General features: G+C 45.8%; 1 protein-coding gene across 1 annotated transcript in view; it reads left to right on the top strand.

Annotated features, from left to right (window-relative positions):
- The first annotated feature begins 6,509 nt into the window (after positions 1–6,509).
- Positions 6,510–7,335, top strand: part of PTER (phosphotriesterase related) — a 69,383-nt gene continuing 68,557 nt past the window's right edge. Inside the window, exon 1 of the mRNA XM_080687837.1 lies at positions 6,510–6,641. The gene's annotated coding sequence lies outside the window, so the exon portion shown is untranslated. The remainder of the gene's footprint in view (positions 6,642–7,335) is intronic.

Genomic DNA, 7,335 nt, shown 5'->3' with positions numbered 1-7,335 from the left:
TGGTCCATATCCATGCACCAGGCCTTTATCATATCTAATAAAAGAATAATATGCAAATTGACCATCACTCCAACACACATGACTGCTACCCCCATGTGGTCAAAGATGGCTGCCCCCATGTGGACACAAGATGGCAAGCAGGGGAGGGCAGTTGGGAGGGACCAGGCCTGCAAGGGAGGGCAGTTGTGGGCGATCAGGCCAGCAGGGGAGGGCAGTTGGGAGGGACCAGGCCTGCAAGGGAGGTCAGTTGTGGGTGATCAAGCCTGCAGGGGAGGGCAGTTAGGGGTGACCAGGCCGGCAGAGGAGGGAAGTTGGGGGCGACCAGGCCTGCAGGGGAGGGCAGTTAGGGGTGACCAGGCCTGCGGGGGAGGGCAGTTAGGGGCAAATAGGCTGGAAGGGGAGCAGTTAGGCATCAAACACGCTGGCAGAGGAGTGGTTAGGGGGTGATCAGGCTGGCAGGCAGAAGCGGTTAGGGGCAATCAGGAAGGCAGGCATGCGAGCAGTTAGGAGCCAGCAGTCCTGGATTGTGAAGAGGGGTCCCATATTGGAGAGGGTGCAGGCTGGGCTGAGGGACACACACCCCCTCTAGTCCTATATAATAAAAGGATAATATGCAAAATGACCCTAATGGCAGAACAATTGGTCGCTATGATGCGCACTGACCACCAGGGGGCAGACACTTAACGCAGGAGCTGCCACCCAGTGGTCAGTGTGCTCCCTCAGGGGGAGCTCCGCTCAATCACTAGCCGGGCTGATGGCTGAGCGCAGCAGTGGTGGCAGGAGCCTCCGCGGCAGCACTAAGGATGTCCGACTGCCAGCTTAGGCCTGAGGGTGCAGGCCGGGCTGAGGGTCCTTCCTCCCTGCCGCCACCTACATGAATTTTCATGCACTGGGCCTCTAGTCCATATAAGAAGAGCTAACATTTATTGATCCCTTTGCTATGTACTGTGCTACATACTTGAATTGGTAGGTAGTTAGCAGTTCTTAGCATTTGGAGTCGGCTAATTCAGCTTAACCCTTTATTAGCTATGAGGCCTTGAGCAAAAACACTTCACATCTTTGAGCCTTAGTTTCCATATCTGTAAAATGGGGATTATGTAAGTATAAAAATCTTTAAAATGTTTGTAAGGGGCTATTAGAATAGAGAGAGGCACACAGACTGTCACTAAATGATAGTTACTTTTGTTACTATTATTTGCATTATTGCCAGAGTGGCACTACACTGGCCAATATTCCCATATCCTTACTCCTATGCTCCTCCCTGAGACTCTTATACCTGATTTTGCTGCCCCAGCCTGGGTGTCAAATCCTTTCTCCTGACCCCTGGGTCTTGGTTTTTCTGTCTGATGGTCCTCACAGGGGAGATTTTTTAGAGTGCTGCACCCTGAGGCCCACCTACCCTCTCATCTAAAAGCACACTATTTACTCCATTCTATTTGCTATTTCAGAATTCTCTATACTTAAACCCTAATTACCCCTCCTGTCTAGCCAACCTCCCAGTATTGCTCTGAAGACTCCAGAGAAGACACTTTCACATAGTATATCACTCAATCGCTTACAAACACTACGAAGGTTCCGGTTCTCTACCATTTTCAACACAGGAGGTGTTTTTCGTTTTCACCATCTCCCAGAGGATGGCACATGTATCAAGTCTGCTAAGTCACATGGCCATGCCTAGCTGCAAGAGGGGTTGCGTAGGGTCATCTTTAACTGGGTGACCCCCAACCCTTTTAAATTATGAGAGTGAAAGAAAAGGAGAATGATTTGAAGGACAGCCAGCAAGCTGCCAGGGGGAGATGATAGTAGTGTCATTTCCTATGAGGACACTGTGACTGGGGGAAGTTAAGCGGTCCCACAGAAAGACAGCAGAGGAGCCAGGAATTGCATCAGGTCTATCAGACCCTGGAGCTGCTTCTGAAGGTCCTGGTGGGCACTGCCTGAGTGCCCGTGTTCACTGAGCATGCAGCTGCTGCTCTCAGGAGGTTTGTCATAAGAGAAGGCCCTGGTTCTCCCCCTAATCTAGCTAGAAGATCAAAGCAAACTCCTCTCTTCAGTTATTTTAGCTACAACATGATTTTTATAGACCCTAATATATTTTTACACACCCTTCTCTTAGCGATATTTACTAAGTGACACAGTTTTGCCAACGACTCACAAAGAAGAACCCTTTAGCAACTACGGCTGCAAAGGACATATTCTTTACCCAGAACAAAATGCTTTAGATTGGCAGCCCTCGTGAACGACACAGTAACTATCCAGACCAGGAGGTTCATGACCGACAGACTACTTCAGCGGAAACAAATGGTCATGCACGTCCTTTTCCCTGGGAAGACAAAAATCTGGGAAAATCTAGCCAAAATGTACAAGATCACACCAGATGTCATCTTTGTGTTTGGATTCAGAACCCATTTTGGTGGTGGCAAGACAACTGGATTTGGCACAACTTATGATTCCTTGGATTAGGTAAAGAAAAATGAACCAAAACATAGATTTGTAAGACAGGGCCTACATATGAGAAAATGACATCAAGGAAACAGAGAAAGGAACACAAGAGGAGAATGTGGAGAGTCAGGGGAACTGCAAAGGCCAGTGTTGGTGCAGCCAAAAGTGAGCTGGAGACTGGACAGCAGAAAAAGTAAAGATTCTTCAGGGACTTTATCTGTGGTGACTGTGTAGATTTTTCATGAGAGGATTAATAAATTGAGGACTTAAATACACTGAGTATAGTTCAGTGGCACTAAGTACATTCACATTGTTGGGCTAATGTCACTACCATCCATCTTCACACTTTTTTTTCATAGTTCCAAATTGAAACTCTGTATGCGTTAAACACTAACTCCCCATCCCCCCTCCCTCAAGCTCCTGCTAACTACTACTCTGTTTTCTGTATCTGTGAATTGGAACACTCCCAGGGGTGGGCAAACTTTTTGACTCAATGGCTAAAATGGATTCTAAAACTGGACCGGAGGGCCAGAACAAAAACATGGATGGAGTGTGTGTGTGAACTAATATAAATTCAAAGTAAAGGAGCGGAGGGGAGAGCAAGAGAACCCTCCGCTCTTTCGGCTCCGAGGGCTGGATAGAACAGCCGAACGGGCTAGATCCGGCCCGTAGGCCATAGTTTGCCCACGGCTGCTCTAGGCACTTCTACAAGTGAAATAATGCAATATTTGTCCTTTTGTGTCTGGCTTATTTCACTTAGCATAGTATCCTCAAGATTCATTTAAGTTGTAGCATTATCAGAATTTCATTCCTTTTTAAGGCTAAATAATCTTCCATTTTATGGACCCACCACATTTGTTTATCCATTCATCCATTAATGGACACTTGAGTTGTTTCCACCTTTTGGCTGTTGCGAGTAATGCTGTTATGAACAGGGTGTACAAATACATGAATCTCTACTTTAACTTCTTTTGGATATATAACCAGAAGTAGAGTTGCTAGTTCAATTGGTAAGTCCATGTCTAATTTTTGTAGGAACTGCTCAACTGTTTTCCACAGCAGCTATAAAGTCGGAATAGTTTTAAAGACAAACTTGTAATCGGTTTCTACAAAAGGTAGTGACTCATCTGTAACATTATAGTCCCCATAAAAGGTTCCTTGAATTGGGGGATTATGTGTTTCCAATGTTGGTCTTCAAAAACTGGGATAGTTTTAAATTTTATTTTTCCTTTGCCTCTAAGTGCAGTAATAAAATATATGGAGTAGTTGATTTTATTCTCTGGGTGGTTTAATAAATAGGAATTTTGTAGAAAAATGTGTGTTTTTAAGTGCCCTAGCCCTCTTGTGACATTGGTATCTATTCAATTTCCTAGAAGTGAAGGGAATGGTTTACCACACCATGGCTAAAAATTAAAGCAGAAAACTCTGCAGCACTGTCATTTTAACTTTCAGTTAACAATTAAAATCTGACAGTAAGATGATATTGTAGTGCTTTTTTCTGCTGCTCACCTGACAAATTATCTGGATTACTTTATGTTTTGCCCTCTCCAGATTTTTTTGTAGAGACTCTTTCTGTTATATTTAAAACAACTAACTCGGTGATGAAAACCTGAGTGCTTTCCATAAGTTTAACCCAAACAGTGAGGGGGTTTGGATGTTTGGTTTTGATTTCATTCTCTCTTCCAACTTTATGTTTCTGAGGACAGGTACTGTGAAAATTCAAGCACACGATGAAAATGAAAGGCGGTACTGTGGAAAAGAGAGTGCATTTGAACTGAACCCTAAACTGAGAGATTCGTTTGGAAATGTTTGGTTCCTTAATGATGTGATTTTTAAATTGGCTATTTCATCACAGACATTGATATTCCAGGGTTCAAAACATATGTCCAAGTTAAGCTTTCCCAGGAAGAAAGGCTGAATAATGAAGTTGGGCACAAGGCTTGATGCCAGATTACTAGTTTTGACAGCAGCACGTAATAAAAGAACCCCCTTATCTGTTCTTGCCTGCCCAACCTCAGGGCTAGTAGATTTGGGGGCCAGTACTATAGAATGTTTATTTTTTAATTATTTTAAAATAGGATAGCATGTGATGCTTACCTAATAGTAGTGTTTAAATCACTTATGATATGAAATAGAGTTACAGTATGTGTTCAAATGCTATATGCTACCAAATATTTTCACTGTTGTACAATGGATTTGCATGAATTTCTCTCCCCTCGTTTGAAAACATGTGTTCACAATAGTTTGATACAGCTCCTGAAATAAAACTCCTGCATGTTAATTTGAGGTTTCTTTGAAGCTACTTCTGTCAAAGAGAAATAAAACCTAGACTAGTTCCTCTTTAACACTATGTTTTTAAGGAGGAAAGCCATAGAAATAAGAGCCTGAAGGCAAAATCCATGACAAATCTTTCACAACGGGTGCAAAGTGGGCAGTGGAGAATTTAGTAACTTCCACAAAGAAAAACCAAAGTCATTTTTTTAACACAAATCTTGTGTATAATTTCATGTGTGGCAGCAAGGGCTAGTAAAATACATAACATTATAAATAATGGACGTTTAGGCCTCTCTTTAACAACTATTGTCAGGTAGACATGTATCCGGCTTTGTGGCTGCAGTGCTGGTAATTTAAGCGGTAGCCAACACTGAAATTGCTCTAGAAGGCTCCCTTGATCCATCTATTCACTATACAATCTCAGCATAAGCCCAGCCATTCCTTGTAATATTTAACTGTCTCAATACTCATCCCCCTGGAGTTCTTAACCACTACATTTGTTCTTGCTCTCCCACCTCTGGGCCCTGTTTTTATCCCCTTCCCTGTCTAGGATGTAAGCAGCCACCATTCTTTAGGACAATTGCTCTCACTCAGTTTTTTCTCCCTGCCTAGCCCTTACCAGCCAACATCTTTATAACTACTCATACTTTCACCTTTCTTAAAAAACAAACAGGAAAAAAAAAACACCACAAAGAACCCACACAAAATAAAAAATTTATGTCCTTTTTTTCTGACTTAAATATATTAATTTTTTTCCTAGGCTCCTATCAAAGTGCCTGCTCTCTACTTAAATGGTATGATAGAGGGACATCAACCAAACTTGGGTCTAGTCCTGGCCTTGCAAGATTGTTTTTGTGTCTGTAATTGGAGGAAAGAGAGATCCTACACACACTGGGTGTCTAAAAATTAAACAGGATACCATACACAAAGAACCTGTTATAAACCCTAGCAGAGTTGGCCTCAGGAAATACCACCCATTATTATTATTATTATTATTATTATTATTAAATGCCCACCTTCCTTTCATATGATAACTGAAGGTTCATCCTCTTTTCCTCAGATTCAGGATACAATTAATTGAATCCACTGTAATGCTTAAAGGCATTACTCTATATTTTGGCAACTGATCCTAGCACATGTTTTGAGGACAGACTCACCCGTAGTCACTAAACCTACTTCAGCTGCATGACATGCTGGGCCAGTTCACATGCCCTGCTACTCTATTTTAAACAAGAGAAACCTCAAGCCCAAGGACAAGAGACAGTGGATAAATAAGCCCAAATCCTGTTCATGATACCCAATTGCCAGGGCAGCCCCTCTGATTTGTTATCCTTGGAGAAGACTGGAAGGGTTTTTGGAGCTACTGAAGCCTCTGTGTTCCAGGCTTTTCTACAGAGAACTGGGATCTGGGGGAATATAGCTGCTTCCTTTCCCCTTGGGGATCTAGCACCTTACTCATTCAGCTCAGGGGCACTAGACGGAGGTGAGAAACCTCTTCCTCCAGAATATTTGGGGACTATCTACAACAGACTCTTGCGCAGAGAAAGTGGGTTCACAGCACAGCCACTTAGAAAATCTTGCAGCTACAGCCTGCTGTCCCCTTCTGGGGTAGGATGGGGTTGCCAGCAAGCTGGAGCCCAGACATGGCCTCCAGGAGGGTGGGGTGGGGGAGGGCAGCGGCTCCCTGGGCGAGGCCTACGGCCAGGGTGGGCGTGGTTGGGACCTTGGGGCATGGCCTGGGGCCCGTAGGGGCGTGGCTGGGCCAGGGACACAACCCTGGGACCTGGGGGCGGGGAGAAGATTACAGGCAGGGTGAAGAAGGAGGGAAGCTGGGGCCTTGCTGAGGGTCCCCGTGGAGAAAGCTGCGCTCCTCGAGAAGCGGGAAGGTCCTGGGAGCCTGAGCGGCCGCGGGAGCCGTGGGCCTGGTAGGAAGGGTGGGGTCCTATGCCGGGAGCCCCCGCGGCGGGATCGCGGCTCAGCTCTGCGCCTTCATCCTTGCAGGGAGCCCCGGAGGTCTTAAAGCGGGCCGCGCCTTGGCCTGGTGCTGCTGCCTTTGCCCCAACGCTCGTGGAAGCTGCAAAGCCTTGGGTCATAGGCTGAGCGAGGTCTTGGAGGCTGGCCTGGGCTTGGAGGCGTCTGGGTGCCCCGAAGTGTTACGGTCCCCGCAAGCCCTGGCCTGAACCTGAGGCCGAGAGTCCGGCGGGGAGGGAGGCCAGAGGGCCCGCACTGCCAGCGCTCAGTTGTTTCGTCACCGAAACGCTCCTGGTCCTCTTGGGGCAGCTGTGCTGGGTGAGGGGCGCCTCTTCCTGGCTCGGCCTCCTTTCCTAATCACAGCCGTGGGCTCTGCCTCACCTTGTATTTTACCATCTCATGGTTCTAGTATCATAAAGTATTCCAAACACTAGGTGAGCCTTCCCCACGGATACGAGTGTGGCATTTACTGCTGCTAAGCTGGGATATAGCGGTGCAGTGACACCTCTGAGCACATTTACAGATAAACACTTCTGCCTTGTGTGGAACCAGGAGTCCGTTAGTCCTCAAATCACCGCTCCAGTGAGGAAACTGACAAGCGTTTACTCCTAGCCTAAAGGATAATGGGATTCATTGTCTACAGAAGGA

The sequence above is a fragment of the Plecotus auritus genome (genome assembly GCF_963455305.1).
Source record: "Plecotus auritus genome assembly, chromosome: 1".
In the NCBI taxonomy this organism is placed as follows: domain Eukaryota; kingdom Metazoa; phylum Chordata; class Mammalia; order Chiroptera; family Vespertilionidae; genus Plecotus; species Plecotus auritus.
This window is presented reverse-complemented; position numbering and strand designations above follow the sequence as displayed.